This window comes from Chiloscyllium punctatum, chromosome 10 (genome assembly GCF_047496795.1).
Source record: "Chiloscyllium punctatum isolate Juve2018m chromosome 10, sChiPun1.3, whole genome shotgun sequence".
Taxonomy (NCBI): Eukaryota; Metazoa; Chordata; class Chondrichthyes; order Orectolobiformes; family Hemiscylliidae; genus Chiloscyllium; species Chiloscyllium punctatum.
This window is the reverse complement of record NC_092748.1, coordinates 44103200-44127664: the sequence shown is the minus strand read 5'-3', so window position 1 is coordinate 44127664 and position 24465 is coordinate 44103200. Positions and strand designations below refer to the sequence as shown.

General features: G+C 41.2%; 1 protein-coding gene across 1 annotated transcript in view; it reads left to right on the top strand.

The window, feature by feature from the left end:
* LOC140482086 (uncharacterized) overlaps nt 1-24465 on the top strand; it is a 186418-nt gene that overhangs the window by 15162 nt on the left and 146791 nt on the right. The gene's annotated exons all lie outside the window — the stretch shown is intronic.

Here is a 24465-nt window from a genome sequence, read left to right as displayed (position 1 = left end):
CTCCAAGTCCCTGTCAGCAAAGCATAGAGCTAACTTGGTTCCCTTTGCTATTTCTGGGATAATTCACACGGAGCCATGCAGAGCAGCTCAGGACTGACATTGCTGTACCTGGTCCACCACTGCATTTTAAACACCGACCAGTGCCATCGTTCCCAGAGGCACTGACAGGGGTGAGTACATTCATCTGCAGCAAGCCAGAAGGTAGGGTCAGTGGGGTACCATGTGGATGTGATGCATAGCTAAGAAAAAGAATAGTGTGAAAAAGTTTAAGAGATCTCACCAAGAGAAACATTCCATGAAACTTCCTGAAATTGACACTTAGCCAATTTCTGGTTAAATCTAGCACATGGACTTATTGTTTATGGGGCTTCACTGTTTAAATCTGCTGTTATATTTACATACTTTCAACAATTACTACACTTCAAATGTACTTTTAGGTCTAAGGTGCTTTGGATTGTTCTAATGGCATGAAAGGCACTATGTGAATGCATAGTACTTTCTTTCTGTGTGTGGAAACATTCTCTATTGTCATAATTAATGATCAAATATCATATTTAAAATCAGAGATTACTTTTCTTGGAAAACTGGACCATGTTCAAGGCACATGTTAAGAAGATGCAATGTAAAAAAATAAATTTCTATTGAACATAGATCTGATTTCTCCAAGGCGATGTTGTAAGTAAATAGTTGAAACTAACAGGGGAATTTCTTCAGCACTTTTATTTCAATAAGGTTACAGAAAAAAACTTCCCTATTAGAAGAAATATTTTAGACATTTTGTTTGCTGATGAGCATTTGGAAATTGGGAGTATTGTTTTAATGTTTAGCTGTTGACCTGACCTTTAATTGAAACCTTACTTCTTATTTGACAAATAGTATTCACTGTATGGGCAATAGATCCTGAAGTTAACTACGTATTTTGGATTTTGTACTGTAAGTTTAATTTTCATCTGCAGGGCTGAAAAAGAGTGGGGAATATTGTTCCCCTTCTATGTACAGTTTTAAACTTAACCTGGCTTTTATAAAGCAACTCTGGTTGTGATAAAGTGCATCAAAGCTATTGAAGCACTTTTGATGTCTATTTTGTTATTTAGTAAGCAAATGCAAGGTACCATTTAAATCTGCTTCTGTCCAGCAGATTGTGTGTTGAATGTATTTGAAAACACTGGTATCATTTTTCGCAAAGAATGTTTTTGTTTTACTTTCAGCCAAGCATTCATACAAGGTTTAACATTTCATCCAAAAGGTGGCACTTCTGATAATACAAAATTCTTTTAGTACATTGCTTCGATTTTATACCCAACGAAGATATGGAGTTTCTACTGGATTTTTTTCTCAAGTTAAAATATCTTGTTAGCATCTTTCATGTGGGCTTCACTGGTTCAGCCAATATTTACGACCCAGGGGAGAATTAAGAGTCAACCACGTTGCTGTGAGTCTGGAGTCACATATAGGCTGGATCAGATAAGGACTGGAGGACATTAATGAACCAGATGGATTGTTATCACAATGGTCAACATGACATTGTCGCTATTAAGCTTGATTTTCATTCCAGGTTTTTTGTGAATTTGAATTTTCATTACTTGCCAAGAGAGGATTTGATTCCAGATAAACACGTTTCTGGTTTACTAGTGACATTATCACTACACCAACACCACCCCTTAACAACCTTCAACTCTGAGTCCAAGTTGAAGAGTCAAGTCAAAGTACGGTACCCTGCAACAAATTTTCAATTGGATGACCTTAATTCACAAAGTTGTGAACAGTCTGATCTGGGTAACCACAACCGCATGCTGGTGATTTTTTAAACAATTCGCTGTTGGGATATGGGCATCCCTGGCTGGGGCAGGATTTAATGTCCATCCATAACTGCCCTTTAGGAGGTAGTGGGGAGCTGCCTCTTGAACCATTGCAGTCCATTTTGTGTAAGTACACCACATACAGCGAGGAAGGAATTTCCAAGATATTGAATCAGTTGTCCTTGAAATTGCATTCGTAGGGGATGTGTGATGTTCTTGTATGGAGAGTGAAGATCCTTTTCAGTGTTTTCATGGGAAGTCAAAACCTAAAGGTTTTACTGTCAGATCATTCATGAGCTTGTTGTTAGCAATATTGGCATCAGCTCAAATTTACATCATTCATCTTTTTTGTCAAAACCTGCAACACTTCAGGGGTTCTAAGCATAAGTCAATAGTCAGGACTAGCGGTTACAAAAATAATAAAAAGAAAAAGAACAAACAGTCCTGAATTTGAATGTGTGTCAGTTTGAAGTGAGAAAAATATGCATGGTGGGTCTGTTAATAAAAGGTAGCATTGGTCCAATTGAGAAGGATGAAGGATGACCAAAATTCAGGACATCAGAATGAGGAAGGTGGAGAAATGATTAAGGGGTTTAGATCAGAGTGATACTGGAAAAGCACAGCAGGTCAGGCAGCATCCAAGGTTCAGGAAAATCGATGCTTTGGGCAAAAGCCCTCCATCAGGTGTAGAGGCAGGAAGCCTCCAGGGTGGAGAGATAAATGGGGGGGGGGGGGGGGTATGCTGAGGAGAAGGCTGCAAAGGGTACAATAGGTGAATGGGGGTGGGGATGGAAGTGATAGGTTAGAGAGGAGGGTGGAGTGGATAGGTGAGAAGGGAGATTGGCAGGTAGGACAGGTCATGAGGACAGTGCTGAGCTGGAAGGTTGGAAGTGATGTAAGGTGGGGAAGGGGAATGAGGAAACTGGTGAATTCCACATTGATGGCCTGGCGTTGAAGTGTTCCGGGGCGGAAGATGAGGCGTTCTTTCTCCAGGCGTCTGGTGGTGAGGGAACGGCAGTGGAGGAGGCCCAGGACCTGCATGTCCTTGGCAGAGTGGGAGGGGGAATTGAAATGTAGGGCCACAGGGCAGTGTGGTTGATTGATGCAGGTGTCAAGGAGATGTTCCCTAAAGCGCTCTGCTAGGAGGTGTCCAGTCTCCCCAATGTAGAGGAGACCACATCGGGAGCAACGGATACAATAAATAACATTGGTGGATGTGCAGGTAAATCTTTGATGTACGTAGAAGGCTCCTGTGGGGCCTTGGATGGTGGTGAGGGGGGGAAGGTGTGGGTGCAGGTTTTGCAATTCCTGTGGTGGCAGGGGAGGGTGCTGGGATTGGAGGGTGGGTTGTAGGGGGGCGTGGACCTGACCAGGTAGTTACGGAGGGAACGGTCTTTGCGGAAAGCGGAAAGGAATGGGGAGGGAAATATATCTCTGGTGGTGAGGTCTGTTTGAAGGTGGCAGAAATGTTGCCGGATGATATGGTTAATGCGAAGGTTGGTAGGATAGAAAGTGAGAACCCGGGGGGTGGGGGGAGCGGAGGTAGGGGGGTTCTGTCCTTGTTACAGTTGGAGGGGTGAGGTTTGAGGGCAGAGGTGCGGGATGTGGATGAGAAATGTTGAAGGGCATCTTCAACCATGTGAGAAGCTAAATTGCAATCTGTAAAGAGAAATTATTAAGGCAAGATGTCACTTGTGGGAGTAGGGTACAGGCCTCCTCATAATAGCCACGTGTTAGGAGCTTGCCAGAAAGATATAGTGAAAATCATGGAGATTTTTGTTTTCATATAGATTGGGAAAATCAGATGGGGATGTGTAGTAGAGAAAAAGAGTTTTCACAGAATGTTTTTGGGAAACTTTCTTAGCACAGAGCCTTTTTGAACCAAACAACAGTAGGCCTTAATAGATCCGGTATTATGCAATGAGAAAAGATTAATTAATAACCTCATTATGAAGCTGTCCCTTTATAGCATTCATTATATTATGTCAGTTTGAGGAACAGAAGAATATTTTAAACTTTAATGTGGACAGTTATGAAATCATGAAAGCAGAGTTAGGTGAAGTAAAATGGCAAACAACGTTAAGCAATAGAGATGAAGTGGCAGACATTTGAGAGTCTATTTCAGATTGCAGAGAAAAGAAACACTCTAATGAGAAAGAAAAATGTCAAGGGAGGACACATCATCCATGGTTACACAGGAATCATAAAATTGCACAAAGATTAATGGCAGCTGAGATGATTGAGCAGAATAAACAACAATAGCAAATAGTGACTAAAAGATTAATAAGCAGGGAAAAAAGACAGTAAGAGAGACAAATTGCTATAGATGTAAGAGCAGGTTGTAAGAGGTTCTATAGATATCTTTTAAAAAAAGTGTGTTGATCCTATATAAAATGAATCTGAGGAATTAATCATGGAAAATAAGGATTTGGCAGATGATTTCAACATGTATTTGCATCAGTCTTCACTATAAATTGGGAAATGTAAGGAACTCAAGAAAATTACACTCACCAGAAAGTGGCACTAAGTTTTTGGAGCTGATGGACTCATCCTAAGGTCTGAAAAGAAGTGGCTAGTGAGATGATTGGTGTGTTGGTTTTAATTTTCTGAAATTCCCTAGATTTGGGAAATGGTCCATTGGAATGGAAATCATTGATTGTAACTTCCTTATGCCAAAAGGGAGAGGAACAGAAACCAGGAAACTGTAGGCCAATTAGCTTAACATTTGTCATAGGAAAGACGTTAGAAGCTATTATCAAAGATGTTATAGCAGGGCACTTAGAAAGGTTCAAGGTAATCACACAGAGTCAACATAGTTTTGTGAAAGGAAAATCATGTTGAACTAACTTATTGGAGTTCATTGAGTAAATAACAGGTGCTGTGGATGAAAGGGTGCTTGTTTTATATTTCAGTGTCCAGAAGGTACTCATTAAGCTGCCACATCAATTGTGGAAAATAGAAATTCATGGTATAGAGGGTAACATATTCCTGGAAGGACAAAATGTTATTACCAGTCTGGTAAAAGTCACAAACCAGCCACTGTTGAAGACTCATTGACACTGCTGAAACCTGATTGGCCACCAAGAGGTTGACTCCTAGTTCTGTGCAGTAAGTAGCAGCCACATTCTAGTTCATTATTGCCAGTTGGACACAGCTTTCACTTGTAGCCTCCTTGTAAGCCAATACTACCTGTTGCACTTGTATCTTGGCAATGGCTTCTATTGTCATTGGATGTTGCGTCGTGCAGCTTTCTGGTTTTAATTTAATCATTTCCTCAACATGAGTTAAACTTTTCTTTCAAACTTTATTTCAATTCTAAACAGAATTGTGGATGTGAACTTAATCTTGGTTGAATTGTAGTGAAGATAGTTACAACGCATCTTCAAACTTCCATTGTGTAAAAACATAAAACCAAGGAAACAATGAAAATGTGCAATTTATTTAAGGAACAGTAATACTTGTTGAACACACAAAAATATGTAAGATTCATTTTACATATTACATTGTGTCTGATGCACATGACAATTATTTAAGTTTTAAATCTTGTCAACTATGTAGCAGTTAATTTATCTTTGTGACTTCCTCCCCACTTAAGCCTTGGGTGTAGAGGTGAAATGTGAAGCATGTGTTCTGGATACAAGACAAAACATTAGCCACAAGTGCAATAAAGCCTGCATTCACAAAGCAAAATAGACATTGCAGTGAGGCAAATAAAGTCAGTATCAGTCAACAACATGGATGCCTTTCACAGTGTTCACCTTGAGTTGGCAAAACCAGGACTTTGCTGCACTCCCAACTATTCAAAGCAAATGCATGGCATGCCACAACCTGAAAACTTTCAAAGCATTCAAACAGACAAAGACCCATTTATCCTGACTCTCTGCTTGAGTTAGCAAACCACTCCTTCATTGCTGCTGATATATTCACTACCACACATTGTGCTCTTATCTTGTGACAAATAGACAGGGAAAGAGAGAGAGAGAGACAAACAGACAGAAAGAGATTAGAGAGACATGGAGAGATCTGCAAAAAATGTAAACCTAACTTGCAAAATTTCCTGCAGATATAAGGCAATTGTTGTCTAAGTGTCATTTAGCTCAGTTTCTTTGTCTTCATGTCACATTTACAAGAATGATTGCAGATGAAGAACCAGGGATGAAGAACTTGAGTTCTGAAGATAGATTGAAAAATCTTTGGTGAGATCCAGGCTAAGCTAGGATCTAATAAAGGCTTTCAAAATAAGTAGTGGGATGGATAAAGTAGATGGCGACGAACTGTTACTGCCCATTTAAGGAACAAAAATCAAGGTCACAAATTTAGTGAGTCATGAGGGAAAAGGTTTTTTACAGAGTGAGTTGTTCCAATATGGAATGCACAGCCTGGAAGTATCATGGAGGCTGGTCCAACTGAGGCATTTAACAGAGTATTGGATGATTATCTTGATTTAAAAATAAATGTGCAAAGATATAGGGAGAAAGCAGGAGACTGCTGCTTGGAAATGATGCCCATTTTATGATTCAGCACAGGAATTATGGGCTGAATGGCCTCCTTCTGGACAATAACTATTCTGAGATTCTGTGAATGCTCCTTCCCAATAGTCACTACAAACTGTAGGAGCAAATTACTGTAGATCCTGGAATCTATACTGAAAACAACAAATGCTGGAGATCACAGTGGGTCAGAAGAGTCATCTAGACTTGAAATGTTAACTTGCTCTCTCCCCTTGGATGCTGCCTGACCTGCTGTGATCTCCAGCATTTGTTATCTTCAGGCAATACAAACTAATGGATGGCAGCAGCTAAAATAATATTCACCCAGTCCAATCAGCTTCTAGCTTCACTGTGAACTGGCCAATCAGCAAACAACAGGAGAAGGACCCCTGGCCCAAAGGCAAGGTCAGCAGTGGATGCCAATGAAAGCTGTTGAACAATCAGTTCCTGGAATGGATTAAGGTAGCAGGATCATCCATATTGATTACCCTTTGAAATATCATGAAACCTTTTGTCGGATTTGAGCCAGGGCTGAGAAGAAAAAAAGTGAGAAGGGGAAAGTGACTGAAGGAGGATGGGGAGAGCTAAAGGCTAGAGTGTAGAGAGAGAGAGAGAGAGAGACAGACGGACATCTTGAGGATGGGTTTAAAGAGAGAGAAAGAAGGAAAGACTGGGATTTTGGGTTGTGTTAGAAAGTGAGAGTGACTGAGAGAGACTGGGGACAAGGGCACAGACTTGGATTGTTGGGAGAGAGAGAAAAAGTAAGGTGGAGGTAAAGAATACGAGTCAGGGAGACTGTAGTTGAGGCAGAGAGAGTGGCTGGGTAGAATATGTGTGAGTATAAGATTGGGTAGCTAACAGACTATAAAGTAGATGTAAATTGTCATTTTCTGGTTGGCATATAACAAGTGGTATACCACAGGAATTAGTGGTGGAACCTCAACTGTGCATAACTTAGATAAAAAGCTGTCAAAGTTTCTGGTGACACAAGGAAGTAGAAAGTTAAATTTTGAAGATGACAAAAGGATGCTGCAAGGAGATGCTGATAGGATAAGTGAGTGGGCAACATCTGGCAGAGTGTAATATGGAAATTGTGAAATTGTCAATTTAGGCAGGAAGAATAAAAAGATGTAAAGTATTATTTAAATACTGAGAGATTTTAACGCTTTGAGCTGGAGAGGCATCTGATGTCCTACTCCATAACTCACAAAAGGTTAGTACATAGGTGCAGAACGTAATATTATTATGTGAACAATGGAATGCAAATGTAGAGAAATTATACTTCAGGGATTTGAGACCGTTTCTACACTAATGTGCAGTATTGGTTTATTTACTTAATGAGGGATATAAATCCATTGAAAGCAGTTCTGAGGCAGTATATACCCAGCATACCTGGAATGGGCAAGCTGTCTTACAACATCCGAGGAGCAAGAAAATTGATGTTTCAGGCTGGAGCCCTTCATCAGGGCTCCGGGCCGAAATGTTGATTTTCCTGCTCCTCGGATGCTGCCTGACCGGCTGTGCTTTTCCAGAAACACACTCTCAACTCTGATCTCCAACGTCTGCAGACCTCACTGTTTCCAGGCTCTCTTACAAGTCAAGGCAGGAGTTTTGAAGAGGAAGACACAATTTGATTGAAATAGATAGGATCATGAGGAATCCTGCCAAGATTGATATGGAGAGAATGGGCTTGTGACGTTTTGGCTAAGTGTCAGCTTTGGCAGTTATCATGGAGTGTTTCTCTCCACAAGCAAGAACAAGTTTTCTTGCCATGGCTTAACAAACTCGAGTCATGAACAACCACCGATAGCCATGGCACACTTTCTTGCACTTCTCATCTGATCTTGCCACCCACTATTCCCAGAGCATAGTGCCTCTCCTAGATATCTCCCAAATGACCAGCAAGCGAGCATAAGAGGTACAGTTAGTAAGTTTGCAGATGACACCAAAATTGGAGGTGTAGTGGACAGCGAAGAGGGTTGCCTCAGATTACAATAGGATCTTGACCAGATGGGCCAATGGGCTGAGAAGTTGCAGATGGAGTTTAATTCAGATAAATGCGAGGTGCTGCATTTTGGGAAAGCAAATCTTAGCAGGATGTATACACTTAATGGTATGGTCTTAGGGAGTGTTGCTGAACAAAGAGACCTTGGAGTGCAGGTACATAGCTCCTTGAAAGTGGAGTCGCAGGTAGATAGGACAGTGAAGAAGGCATTTGGTATGCTTTCCTTTATTGGTCAGAGTATTGAGTACAGGAGTTGGGACGTCATGTTGCAACTGTACAGGACATTGGTTAGGCCACTGTTGGAATATTGCGTGCAATTCTGGTCTCCTTCCTATCGGAAAGATGTTGTGAAACTTGAAAGAATTCAGCAAAGATTTACAAGGATGTTGCCAGGGTTGGAGGATTTGAGCTAATGGGAGAGGCTGAACAGCTGGTGCTGTTTTCCCTGGAGCATCGGAGGCTGAGGGGTGACCTTATAGAGGTTTACAAAATTATGAGGGGCATGAATATGGTAAATAGACAAAGTCTTTTCCCTGGGTCTGTGAGTGCAGAACTAGAGGGCATTGGTTTAACATGAGAGGGGAAAGATATAAAAGAGACCTAAGGGGCAACTTTTTCACACAGAGGGTGGTACGTTATGGAATGAACTGCCAGAGGAAGTGATGGAGGCTGGTACAATTGCAACATTTAAGAGGCATTTGGATGGGTATATGAATAGGAAGGGTTTGGAGGGATATGGGCTGGGTGCTGGCAGGTGGGACTACATTGGGTTGGGATATCTGATCGGCATGGACGGGTTGTACCGAAGGGTCTGTTTCTGTGCTGTACATCTCTATGACTCCATGATTCTATAACTTTCAAGGTGGCCATGCACATGGATAAGTTTTTACAATGTGGCTCATTCTTCATTAGCAGTGTGATTGTGCCCTGACTACAATCCTTCACTATATAAGCTTTGTCACTGTTTAACCACCAGCCTGGACAATTTATCGGTACTTTGTTAGATCCCACTGACCCACTTCTCTAAATAACTGCTACTCTGTCCCTTGTCAAAAAGTGTGCCACTGGAAAAGCTCAGCAGTTCAGGCTGCATCTGAGCAGCAGGAGAGTCAACATTTTGGGCATAAGCCCTTCATCAGGAATGTCCCTAGTGCCTACTATAGTGCTGTACTTCCTCATTGTACAGTAAGGTTCCACCTCATCCAGATAAGCAATTGGATAAATGCAAACATGAACTTTAATTTACCGTTAGCAGAAGTGAGCACGAACAACTGAATAGAGGCTGCATTTTGTCCCACAATTCAAGCCAGATGCTGGAATGTTGACCAATGACTATTTTACGATAATTCATTCGGAGGGATGTGGGCCGGGTGCTGGCAGAGGGGGACTAGATTGGGTTGGAATATCTGGTCAGCATGGATGTGTTGAACTGTACGTGCTGTACATCTCTATGACTCTCGGACTCTATCTACTGGACCTGAGTATCAATGAATCTCACCTCTGGCATGGACAAGGACAGCTTCCACTTCCCTAGTGTCCCAAGCAAGATGAATTGTGAGCAGCCCTGACTAATGTTTTACCACAGACCTAGTCAAAGTGCAGGCAGTATTTTATCCCTGCTCCCCATCAGTTAGGGAATTGTGCAATGGTGCCATAGACCATGATCACAGTGTATAGGACCCCAGTAATCAGCCATGAAAGGCACCAAGACTCTCAAATGCATAGACATTAGTGGAATGGACCCATTTCCAATTAATGAATTCAGTGGTGTTGTGCCCACTCAGTGCCTTATGTATGCAGTCAACAGCATTCTGGATTGTAGCATTGACCTCATTGTAGAGGAACAAAATGAACCGGTGTGATCTTTTACAGACGGCATCAGTCACTGTCCTGATGCCTGTGTGAGTATATGACTGAGAGATCCACACAGGTCACCTGCCGCTTCCTGGAAGGAGGCAGTTATACAGAGATTTAGGGCAGTTGTCATCCTTGCAGCCACCAGGAAAGGAGGGTCTCTCAGTCTTGTAGTCCTCAGTTTCTGCTTCAGCATCTGGCACAGTTCCGTCAGTGTCCTGGCACGTATGGGGCCTGAACTGCTGTGCTCTTCCAGCACCACTAATCCAGAATCTGGTTTCCAGCATCTGCAGTCATTGATTTTACCTGTATGGAGCCTGTATCTTCCAAATCTGCAGCAGGCAGGGTCAAAAAAAAAAGTGGGCCAACAGTGGACTCCACACATCTTGATGGACCCCGTGATTGTGATCTCAGCTTGAGCTGAGTGTACCTTGGCCTCCATGCTGACTTGTTGCTGATCTTGATCTTGACGTCAGTGTTTGGGTGGATGAAGAAATGGTCTGCATGAGTTTGTAAGAATGGGTATGGGGAGTGACCGAGGGCCTAAGGAGCTAATGTTTAACAGAATAATGGAGATGTGGTTCAGGAGAATCAAGGCAGGCATCTTAAACATATCACTTCAGCACTCAATAGCCCCTTTGGCCAGCTCTGAAATGTGTCTGGGAGTGACAGTCTGACATGATCCTGTAAGCAGTCTGCTTGAGTGAAGATCTCACTATTCAGACTGCTTTCTCACAAGGTGGGTGCATTGAGCTGAGAAATATTTCCAATGGAATTAAGTCAATTTTGGTCCAATTTCCCCTGGAACCCAACTGCCTTTACTTTTTGACCAGCTTGCAACGTGGAAATAAAACATGCTGGACATCACAGTGGATCAGGCAGCATCTTGGAGACAGAGCAAGCTAATGTTTTGAGTCTGGACAAATCTTCATCAGAGCTGGCACGAAGTGTGGAGGGGGCAGAGTATATTGTCCATGCGCAAGCATGACCCCAGAAAACATGCTGCCAACAAATTTACCTGCAACATCCCTTCACAAATCCACACTCTCTTGTGCATCATCCCAGCCTTCCTAAATGAACGTTTATACCATCACTCAGAACTGACTCCTAGAAATTGCCATTATCTGAATCTAAAACAGACAGGCCTATAATACTTTGGATTATTTGGATTATCTCTGTATCCTTGTTTTAAACAAAGCTGCAACATCGGCAGTCTTCCAGTTTTGGCACCGTTACTGCAGCCAAGGAAGAATAAAATGTGATGGTCAGAGCCTCCGCAATATCCCTCTTGCCTTTTCTCAGGAACTGGGATGCATTTCATCTGGCTCTGCCCTTTATGAAATCTCAGGGCAGTTCCCACATCTGTCAAGAAGTGGAGAGACATTGTGAAATAATTCAGAGGCCTGGACGAACCCAATGGATGGCGTGGGTTTAAATTCCAAAAGAGCAGCTCAAGGAATTTAAATTCAATTAATAAAACTCCTGTCATGGTGGCTGTGAAATTATTTACAATTGTAGTAAAAAAATCTATCTGGTCCACCAGACGCCTTTTAAGAAACGAAATCTACCATTGTTACTTTGTCTGTCCTACATAGAGCCATCGAGATGTACAGCACAGAAACAGACCCTTCAGTCCAACTCATTCATGCCGACCAGATATCCTAACCTAATCTAGTCTCATTTGCCAGCATTTGGCCCATATCCCCCTAAACCCTTCCTATCCATATACCCATCAGATGCCTTTTAAATGTTGTAATATTACCAGCCTCCACCCCTTCCTCTGGCTGCTCATGCCATACACGCATTACCCTCTATGTGAAAAAGTTGCCCCTTAGGTCCCTTTTAATTCTCTCACCGTAATCCTATATGAGTGCATTACCCACAGTAATATGACTCTTAATTGCCTTCTGAAATGGCATCACAAATCACTCAGTTTGAGACAATTAGGGATTGGAAACAAATACACATCTAACAAAAGACTGCCAGGGCTCTATTCAATCCAAACCTCTGAACAACTTCACTGAGCAGGCCTGACCCCTGACTGACCAGTCCCCTGATCGCAGTCTTTCCAGTTCTCAGATGGACAATACTTGCTTTCCCTGACTAATTGTGATGATCTTATAGGACAGATCAATGTCCAATTCCTGGACATATCCCCTGACTGTGAGTGGCCTAAGTGAATGATTAGGAGAATGGTTCATGTGTGGAATGAACTTCCAAAGGAAGTGATGGTTGTGAGTACAGATACAACATTTAAAAGACATTTGGATAAGTACATGAAGAGGAAAGATTTGGAGATTTATGGGCCAAGTGCATGTAGGTGAGGCTAGTTAAGTTTGGGAACATGGTCAGCATAGACTGATTGGGTCAAAGGGTCTATTTCCATGCTGTATGGCTCCATGGCTCTATGACCTTGGCCAAACCTCTGGTCTGCTTATGGACTGTGCCTGAGATTCATGATACCGGGACCCCTTGACTGAAAGTGGTCCCCCTGCCCCTTCACCTGGTCTGAGGATAGCCTACATCCTTTCAGAAATGGCCATTTGATTGAATATGAAGTGTGCTTGTTGTGCAGGCATCTGGCATATGCTACAGATGTTAGATTGATATGTAATACATCATGATGTGCCATACAGTTGGTACTGCCAAGCAGCCTGTTTCTCTGCAAAAGAGCATGTCAAACCCATAACAAACTGAGAGCGTTTCAGCTTGGGCTGAAGCGACAGTGCCCTAACTGGCATGGCACTGCAGGGCAAGGCAAGGATGCTCTGAGTGAGCAGCCCTGAGGTGCAGCCCTAACCCAATTTGTGAGCTGGGTACAATGTCTTTCCATTCAAAAAGGCTTCAGCTATTCAATACGGGTCTTAACATCAAACACTTCCAACACTTGGAAAGGAGAGATGCCATGAGGGTCCTGAGGGGTTGGTAACTGCTGGGATGTCGATGTCCACAGGCGAGTGGTAAAACCGGCTGGTGCCCAGGGGAGGATTCGCCCACAATGTTGCTGCATGGTGACCAAGGTAGCGATTCTTTGCTGAATTGGCCAGGTAACAGCTCTGATTTGCCTGTTGATAACACTCTCAGCATCTAGCTTGCTAGATGTGTTTAGTAAGAAAGGAGAAAGTGAGAATCGCAGATGTTGGAGATCAGAGTCAAAATGTGTGGTGCTGGAAACGTACAGCAGGTCAGGCAGCATTTGAGGACCAGGAAGTCAATGTTTCTGGCTTTAGCCCTTCATCAGGAATGTCAGGTTTGGTAAGATAGGAAGCTGTATACCAATGGGGTGAGCAAGTAATAAGGTTATTAACAATCTATGACCATCCTATCCCCAGAAATGGCAACAGAGATGCGAGAAAGGAAAGGGAGAGGTCAGAGACAGGCCAGGTGAAGGTGAGAGCAGAGTGAAAACTGGATGCAAAATTGATAAAGTTTTCTAATTTTGAACAAGAGAGGGAAGCAGCACTGAAGACATCGATGTAGCAGAGCAAGAGTTGTGGGGAAGGATCCGAGTAAGATTAGAGCAAGGAATATTTCACGTACCCTACAGAGAGATAGGCATTACTGGGGCCCATGCTGGGCTCAATGGCCACAACTTTGACCTGGAGAAAGTGAGAGGAGTTAAAGGAGAAATTGTTGAGGATTTGGCCAGATGGAGGAGGGTGGTGCTGGATGGGGACGATTCAGGCCTTTTTTTCCCAGAAGAATTGGAGAACCCTGAGATCATCCTGGTGGGGGATGGATATGTAAAAGGATCGCTTATCCATGGTGAAGAGGAAGTAACTAGTGCCCGCCAATTGGAAATTCTGAATCTCATGTCGCTGCCCAGCAGTTGCATAAAAAATGTCATGAGTTGCTCCTAACAGTGAGAGAGCATTGGATATCTTGTATAATTCTGCCGCATTTCTCAGCATAGCCCACATTGTCACTACCCTTATAGGATTCCTCCCTTTGTTTCTATTTCTGGGAGAACATAGAACAAGGATCGCAGTTGCAGCAAGGTTCCCACACATTTAATACAGGAAAGGAAAAAATTAGTTCACAGGTGGCCATGAATCTTTGTGACTCTTCATGACAAAGTAGTGGAAGCAGAGTCTTTGAATATTTTAAAGGCAGAGGTGGATAGATTCTTTATAAACAAGGAGGTCAAAGGCTCCTAGGGAAGACGGGAATGTTGAGTGATGAGGTCAGCAGTGATAGTTTGAATGGTGCAGTAGGCTGGTCTACTTCTGCTCATAACTTGTAAATTTGTTTGTCCATATATAGATGATGTGAATTATATATTTGGTAAATTCTGCAAGTCTTCATGGAATGGCAGGGGATTTACACTGTTTCAAACTATTGTCTTCACTTTGCTATATTCTCTTACTCATTTTGCAATTTCTGGAGACATTTCTGCAAATATGTGCAGCCTGTGCAGCTGCAATTGTTTTGTTATGATTCATTGCTGTTTTATACAAATAATGTCATCTACAAATTGATGTCTTAAATGCATCAAGCTTTCAAAAACTCTTCTATCAAGAAATTCCACATTAGGCAAGAGATTAGTTTTTTTTAATACTGTGAGAAATATTGTGAATTGGAAATATTGCCCGAAATGAGCAGAGGAAGTGTCATAGTTACATTGAATGGGGAATTAAATGTCTTCTGGAAAATGAAGGTTTATGTAGCTTTGGGTCAAGAGCACAGGAGTGAAACTACTTGGATAGTTCTATAGAATAATTCATTCATTCATAGGATGGGGTCACTGATTTCCTTCTGTAGTGTATAATTCCATGATCCTTTATTGATCATGAATGTGCAGATGAAAAGGAACAAAACTACAGATGCTGGAAACCTGAAAGAAAACAGAAATGCTGTGAATGTTTCGAAAGCCATTTAGCATCAATGGAGAGAACAAAAGAGTTAATGCTTCAACAGTAAATCTTCACCAGCATTATGAAGGAACTCAACCCAAAACATTACCTCTCATATTTTCTCCACAGCTGATGACTGAAATAGTGAGCATTTTAACATTTTGTTTTTATTTCATGAATTCACAAGTGTGAATACCATTATATTTCAGATTTTTATTTGTTATGGTCCAGTGAACAATGATAATGCACTCAACAGTATATATTTATATTTTTAATGCTCGGTAAATTTTGTTTGGAATTAAATTTGTCTTCCAATTTTTTTTACCCTTTCATGTTCTTGAAGACATTTGTTTTTTATTCAGTTTTCTCTACAGTGGTTTGAGTGAAGGGGATGAGAACTGCCTTCACCAATATACAGACAACTCACTGTCCATTGAATACCATTAGACTGGGATTGGGGTTGTGGGAATACTGGCTGATTTTTGATCTCCTGACATGAAACTGAGATGTATTGCAGACCTAACTGAAGATCTCTGATCTGAATTGTTCACTTGAACTTTGAGTTTAAGAAGTTAAGATACTAGAAACATGCTTGAGCAGTTTTTTTTTAAAAGATCGTTTTAAATGTGAAACATTCATCAATTTCTATAACTTGTTTGCCCATGTGAATTTGTCTTCTCTGATGAAAATTACTCAGTAGTTCAAGCAGAAGAACCAACTAATAATCCAAACGTGATTTCTTTTCTGAGAACATTGAAGATTCATGCAAACCTAAGAATGAAATGTTGTAGTGTTACTTTTACCTTTTGATTATGATTAATGTTCAATCCATGTTGGTTTCAACTTGGGTAAGATGGAATTCAACGAGCTGTTTCAATAGATTGTAATGAACAGTGCCCTCTGATGTAGAATAACAGAAATAACACCAAATAATAAAAGAGAACAAGCCAGACTTTGATAGTAAATAGAACACTTTCACAACAATGCACAATATTATCAGTGAGCAAACTGGACAGCAACTTGTAAAATGAGGCCAAGGTACTTCTGATTTATATTTGTTCTAATGTTAGTTTGTCTGTTAGAAACCAGAAAAAAAAAGATTCAGTAGTTGATAAGGAGGAAAAGGAATATGAGAATATTATATTTAGGATTATGGAAACAGATTGTAGGATTACACTTGAACAAGTACATAAAATGGACAAGAACAGTTAAAATAATTGGTGGTTCCTCTAGTGACTGGAGCATTTATCATGGGGAAGTAGAGATGGGCAATAAACGCTTGCCCAACCAGTGGAGCCCATATCTCCCTGAAGGCATTAATAAAATAAAAAAATGACATAGATACATATTTAGAGCTCTCACCTCTATTCCTTTCCTAACTTAAAAGTCAGGAGCAATCTCCTCCACAGTCCTGAAGGCTGCTCTGTAACAATTTAATTCTGGGAGCAATAGGAAATGCTTTCAGATGATTCTTCAGCCCCATTCTTGACAGGAGTTCTATTTTAGAGAGCTGCTGACAAATCCAGTTTGTTACCGCTGAGGACTAGAGCAGAGGTTTCTGAAGTTAGGAGTAAAGTACTGGCATGCATAAAGGATTGGTTATAGGACAGAAACCATATTGTGTGGATAAATGGGCATTTTCAAGTTCATTGACTGTGATATATGCAGGAGCTCAACTATTCGCAACTTTCCAATGCTGTACATCTCTATGACTCTATACACCAACCTAAGTGGGAATGTGTGTTGTGAGGAAGATGCAAAGCAGATTCAGGAAGGTTTCAACAGGTTTTGTGAATGTGCCAGAATATGGCAGGTGGAATCTATTCTGGGAAAATACACTTTGATAGAGGAATATTTCTTATTGAAGTAATTTAGACAAAGAGACAGAGAAATGTGACCATGTTCGCTGATGATACTTAGCAAGATAGGAATGTATACTGTGAGGAGGATATATGAAGCTGCAAAGTGAGTTTGCTAGTTTTCAAAAAGCTACTCAGCCTTATTCCACTTTCCAAGGTAAGGTCTGTAATGATGCAGATTATGATTTTTTAAGTAGACATCCAAAGACGTTTTAATTATAATGAATTTCAACATTTACCAGGCTTTCAGACAGTGAGTTACTGGTTCTTCTCACTCTTGGTAAAAGATGTTTTTTCAACTCCCCTCTTGATCTTCTTTCAATATTTTTAATTTAAAAGAAAAAAGATCAAGAGGAACCTATACAGTAGGTGACAAGATCCTTAAGAGCTTTAGTATACAGAAGGACCTTGGGATGCTAGTCCATAGCTCCCTGAAGGTGGCAACACAAGTGGTAAAAAAGACATACTGCATGCTTGCCTTCATCACCGAGGCACTGAATCTAAAAGTCGATGAGTGTATGGTGCGTATTCAGGGTGGATAGTCAGAGTCTCTTTTCCAGGGTGGAAATGTCAAACACTAGGGAACATAGCTTTAAAGTGAGATTGGAAAGTTGAAAGGAGGTGTGTGAGGAAAGAATTTTACACAGAGGGTGGTAGGTTTCTGAAGCGCAATGCCAAGGGAGAGGTAGAAACAGATATGATAGCAATGTTTAAGAGGCATTTAGGCAGATGCATGAACACAAAGGGAATGGAAGGATATGGACCACGTACAAGCAGATAGGATTAGTTTTAAATGGCATTATTGTCAGCACAGACACCGTAAGCCAAAGGGCCTGCTCTGTGCTGTACTGGTCTGTCTTCTAAACACCCTAGTTTTTAACATTTCTGCGACAATCAGGAAGTCATCACTTTTCATTCCCCCTCATAAGTTGACAACACTGTACTTAAGCCACTCTTCAGCTGTCAACTGGCCGTGACTTTCAACATTGAAAAACAAATGATGTCTGTTGTGAAAATTGAAATAAAATATTTTCTAATAGTTTGATATATCGTTTGTTGAAATAAACCCAAAGTACTATCATTACAACAATATAATTTAGTATTTTTTTAAAGGAATTAAGTAGTTGAGTTGATTTAAATGCTGTGAATGGTCTTTCACAGATAGGAAGATTTTAGTGAATTTTGTAATAGCTTTTGGAACTTATGTTTTATCTCAGCAAGGCTCCTGAGACCCTCATTCCCCAGAATGAAGATCTCACTGTTCAGAGTTATTTTTCCTGAGGCAGGTGTAATGTGCCACGAAATTTTGCAACTCACTCTACTCGACATAAAGGGAAAACTCAGAAGAAAGCCGATGTTGATCCAATTTGTCCCTTTTGCATAAATCACAAGAGCTTTCACCTCTTGACTAGTTTCCCATGGGGATGTTGTCAGAAGCTTGCTGAAGTCAATGTAGTCCACATTCACTGCACTGCTGGCATTAAACCTTTTTTGTCACTTGCCTTGATAAGTCGATTCTGTCCTAGATAATGGGTAAGTTCATGTGGTAGATACAAAGGGTAGTGGAAAGTGGTTTCTAGTTTGACATGAATTAACACTAAGCTTTCGGGGGCCTTGAGACTTGGATGGGATTCCTGAGTTGGCACTAAATTAGAGTACAGGCTATAAGGGACAATAGGAATGGATGGAGAGGTATCATGAGTTAGCATTATTAGTCACTAAGCTGTAGTACGAAAATAGGAGACCATGGGATTGAGGATAGGAGTTGTGAGTGAGCATGGAGGGTATGATGGACCAGTGGAGATGGGTGTCATGGAGTGGGTCGGTGCCAAGGGCATATGGAACTGTTGGGGTTGCTTGAGGGAATAGTTTGCATGGGTTTGCAACAATGGGCATGGAGAGTGGCTAAGGGGTGAGTTCTTAAGGAACTAAGGTTTAACAACTTAACTGAGCTGCAATCCAGAGGAATCGAGGTGGGTCTCGCAAACAAACTGCTTCGACACTCGACAGCCCCAGTGGCCAGCTCTGAAATGTCTTGGAGGCAATAGCTCGACATGGTCCTGCAACAGTTCCCCTAGAGCAAAGATCCCATGGTTCAGAGTGCTTTCTCACAAGATGGGACAACAAGCTGAAAAATTTTTGAACAGGACTATGTCAGTTTTGATCCAATTTTCCTTGGATTCCAACTGCCTTTACTTATTGACCAGCATGCAATGTGGAACATTGTCAGAAATCTTGTTCAAATCCATGTAGATCACAGGTACTGTACTACTGCCAGCAAATTTATCTGTAATGTCCCTTAACAAATCCCAGTTTCTTGTGCATCATCCTTCTTAAATGAACATTTATACCATCATTCAGAACTGACTTCTAGAAATTGCCATTAGCTGAATCTAAAACAAACAGGCTTGTAATAGTTTGGATTATTTGGATTATCTCTGTATCCTTGTTTTAAACAAAGCTGCAACATTGGCAGGCTTCCAGTTTTGGCACCGTTACTGCAGCCAAGGAAGAATAAAATGTGATGGTCAGAGCCTCAGCAACATCCCTCTTGCCTTTTCTCAGGAACTGGGATGCATTTCATCTGGCTCTGCCCTTTATGAAATCTCAGGGCAGTTACCACAGCTGTCAATTCATTTCTCAAGAAGTGGAGAGACATTGTGAAACAATTCAGAGGGCTGGACGAACCCAACGGATGGTGTGGGTTTAAATTCCAAAAGAGCAGCTCAAGGAATTTAAATTCAATTAATAAAACTCCTGTCACGGTAGCTGTGAAATTATTTACAATAGCAATAAATCTATTTGGTTCACTAAACTCCTTTTAAGGAACAAAATCTACCATTGTTACCTTGGCTGCACTACATGTGAGTGCATGCTCAAAGTAATGTGATTGACTCTTAACTGCCTTCTGAAACGGACTCACAAACCACTCAGTTTGAGGACAATTTGTTTGGCAACAATATTGGTTTAAACAATGATGTATGCATTCCATGAAAAATAAACTATCCTGACAGTTTGATTTTGTTGTTGATGATATATTTACTTTTCTAACAATGTTGTAATAGATTTTAGTTTCAGATTTTGACTTTATTGTCACATGTATTCAAGTGCACAAATACAGGAGTTCAGCAAAACATTTTCAATGTGACCACACAACACCATCTTAGGTTTAAGTACCTCGGTACAAAAACGTAAGAACAAGGTAGAAAGAAATAAGGAATTAAGTTAAAAATTAAAAATTACAGTCACAGCAGTGACTAATAATAGTTGCTAACAAACAGAATGTTTCATGAAGGATCGAAAATGGAGAAGATAGGGAATTCCAGAATTTTGTACCTAGATAGCTTTACATTCCTTCAAGGCTCTGTGCTCCTGAAATTTTGCCCTCCTCAGCATTCCAAATTTCCATTGCCACAATTAATGATTGTATTTTCATCTGCCTGAGCCTTAGGTTCTGTACTTCGTTCCCTGCCTCCACTATTATTTTCTCAGGCATTTCTTAACTAACTTTCGGTTTTCTTTCTGAATATATCTTCAAGCATTTTAGTATGAAGTCTTGTTTGATCACACTCCTGAGAAGAGCCATGGGAGCATTTTGACTATGTTAAAGATGCTATATACATGGAAATTGTTATCGTTTCATGTTATTGGAATACTGGCCAAGACTGAGACCGTTATATGTTGGCCTGTGCTCTGAGGTAACACTTTATGGGATTGACAATAATTTATTAAAATGAATGGAGGGCTGGTCAGCGGGGCAGAGACCAGTATTCCAGCTGATTGCTTTTCTTTCATGTTGACTTTTGACGACCTTGAGCAGGATCAACTTCCAGAAACAGAAATCAATGCTGGGAACGCTGTTGGTATGCTAATCGCCTGCATGGAACCTCAGAACAACAGTCTGCATGTGCAGCTCATAGAGAGTATTGTCATAGACCAAGAGTAACACGTATCCCAGCTTGTAATGATATGAAGTTAATCAGGGATGTTAACTATGAGGTAGACACAACAAAGCTATAAAAATTGTGAAGTGAGTGGGCAGTAAGGTGATTAACGCGTGATAACGTGGAGAAATATGACTTTGGTAATAATAATAGAAATGTAAAATAATTTTTAAAAAATGTATGAAACCTGTAAATGCTAATGTTTAGGCCAGCTTAAGTATGCTTGTACAACAAATGCAGGAAGTTTTCAACACAGATGTAACGAGCAGGAAGACAAATAGCATGTTGACTTGTACTGGGACAGGACTGGGGTACAGAGCAAGGAATTCATGTTGCAGTTTACAATTGTTTGCAGTTTTACAGTGAAACCACTCCTGGAGTACTGTGCACAATTTTGATTTCCACATTTAAAGAAGGCAATGCTTGTGTTGGAGGCAGTAGAGAGTGAAAGTTTTGCTTCCTCAGAGAGTGTGATCCTTTGATCAGACGCTAAGTAAAGTGTCTGTTTTCATTGCGGTTTAAAAGAATAAATGTGATCCCGTTCAAATGTAAAGATTCTGATGGGCATGACAGGGTAGATATTGAGGTTATTTTTTGTGCGGTAGAACATTCAATGAGTTGTTACATACTATTGAAGATTCCACCAAAGATGTCTCAAGCATCCATGCTAAATCTGACCACAGAAAATGATGCATTTCATATTTACAAGGCATAGGATCGCTTCAAAAAGCATTATTCAAGTACATTCAAGCTTTAAAAGATTTAATTGTCTTCTATAGGTCTTCATAAGATTGAAGAGGTTGATCTGGAATCGATATGAATGTCCACAGAACTGACAGTGCATGCGGTCGTTATTGGTTTTTTGGGGAAACTCTGTGCTTAAACCATCTTTGGTCTTGCTCTGAAATTATTTAAATGGTACTTCAAAAATTATGAACTGAATTTCGATTGGGCTTTAGTTGGACTGGTTGGCTGCAAGAGATCCCCTCCCCACCATCCCCCCTACCCAATGGGAGATGGTTCACAATACAGACTTAAGTAAAGCTCTTTAACAGCCATTATTTTATTGTTTGTACTGACCACCTTAGGTCCTTTGAATAGAATTAGAATAGAATCCCTACAGTGTGGAAACAGGCCATTTGGCACAACAAGTCCACACTGACCCTCCGAAGAGTTTCCCACCCAGACCCATTCCCCTACCCTAATACTCTACATTTACCCCTGACTAATGCATCTAACCTACACGTCTCTGAACACTATGGACAATTCAGCATGGACAATTCACCTAACCTGTACATCTTTTGACTGTGGGAGGAAGCCGGAACACCTGGAGGAAACTTACATAGACATGGGGAAAATGTGCAAACTCCACACAGACAGTGGAGGCTGGAATCAAAGCCAGGTCCCTGGCGCAGTGACACAGCAGTGCTAACCACTGAGACATCGTGCTGCCTCTTTGCTCTGAGGAAGGTGTCCGTAGAAGATCTGCTTGAGGTTATATAGTTACCCATGTAGGAGACATGACCTACCCATCTAACTTGAATTTTCTTGAAGGTCTCCATGCTCTTGGACACTGCAGAGAGTCATAGAATCATAGAGATGTACAGCATGGAAACAGACCCTTCGGTCCAACCCATTCATGCCGACCAGATGTCCCAACCCAATCTAGTCCCATCTGCCAGCACCCAGCCCATATCCCTCCAAACCCTTCCTATTCATATACCCATCCAAATGCCTCTTAAATGTTGCAATTGTACCAGCCTCCACCACATCCTCTGGCAGCTCAGTCCATACACGTACCACCCTCTGCGTGAAAAAGTTGCCCCTTAGGTGTCTTTTATATTTTTCCCCTCTCACCCTAAACCTATGCCCTCTAGTTCTGGGCTCCCTGACCTCAGGGAAAAGACTTTGTCTGTTGTAATCCTGTTGTAATCTGAGGTAACTATCTTCGCTGTCCACTACACCTCCAATTTTGGTGTCAGCTGCAAACTTACTAACTGGACCTCTTATACTCGCATCCAAATCATTTATGTAAATGACAAAAGTAGAGGGCCCAGCACCGATCCTTGTGGAATTCCACTGGTGAAGGACTTTATTGCTTCCGCTATTGAATCTCAGCAGTTGTAATATTTTTGGAAGTAATTGTTGATGCCATTAGTCTCTTTGACTGTAAGCTGTATATCTTGCAAACTAACTGATAAATTTCAACTAAATTGGTGCATTGATTGGGTTGGCCCAGGGAGAATTGATTCATTTTTGATGAAGTTACAGATTTAGATTTGGATCTTGGAATTTTTAAGGATCTGTTAACAGTAAGAGGTTGGGGTGAGTATACAGAATTGACATGGCTTAGAATGTTGTGGATTGTTATTTAAAAAGTTGATTATTTTAGCATTTCATACATAGTATCAACTGCTATGGTGGAATTTATCAGAATTGTCAAGTTGAGCAGTTTGGTGGAAGTGAATTCACATGATCTTTCTGATTATACTCTGCCGTCACTCCAAGTTGTAAACTTGTACCAAAATCATAGAGACAGTAGCTGGAGAACTTTTGATTGCAGGCGCATATTTGACGTATGTATACTATTCCTTGTGTGAACTAGTTACTTATTCTACTTCTTCCCTCGGACACTTACTCTTCTGTGTCTGCACCCTTACCTGGTCATCTGTGATAAAGTAGTTGCCATCTTGCCCTGTTAGTTCCAATGCCCTGTTAGTTCTAATCTCTGGTTATCAGAATGGCCAGGAATAAAAACCCCTCCACTCATCTTAACTCATTCCTTCATATTATGTACTGTCTTCTCCTTCAAGGATAAGGATGAATGCTGTTAGCCACCACACAAAGACAAACTCTACGCTGATTCTAATGGTAGTCCAATGGTTCGTGATGAAGCCAGATGAATGTTTCTCTCCCGGGTCACTCATGAAGGTGAGGGTGAGAGGGTCAGTAACACCAGGGAAGTGCTTCTCACCATGATGCAGCTATATCGCTGACAAGGCAGGCTGCTACTTAATCTCTTCCCCAAATACGCTCTTCCATGTTCCAACAGACATGCCCCAAAGGCAAAAGTGGGGTGGAATACTCACCTTGGGACAATAATGTCACTGAAACGCTGCTGCACCAATCCCTGTTACTTTGGATATTTTTAAGGTTGTTGACTTCCTTTCAGACTTGCTTGATCCAGCAGACTGATCTCATCCTTATTTCCAGAGTAAAAAGGATCTCCCACCTTACCCTACAGCCTAGAGCCAAATCTACTTGGAGACATCACCGATCCATGGGCTCATCTGGTGTCTTATTTCTGATTGTCTTTGCTGATTCACTTTCCTTTTGTACAAGTCCATGGAATTCCTATGATGCTGAGTGCTGGAGACATTTTGATATGGTGAGAAAGTGAGGACCGCAGATCTGGAGATCAGAGCTGAAAATGTGTTGCTGGAAAAGCGCAGCAGGTCAGGCAGCATCCAAGGAGCAGGAGAATCGGGGGGTGGGGTGGGGGGGCGGTGGCAGGTCAACAGAATTCAGTTTTGTTTCTAGAATTCTGCTGCTGGACACCTTATTTATATTTAATCTTGCCTGCACAGAACAAGTAACCATATTGCTTTTAGTTTACCTCTGCACCTATGTACAAACTAGAGTTAGTAATCCTTTTATAATC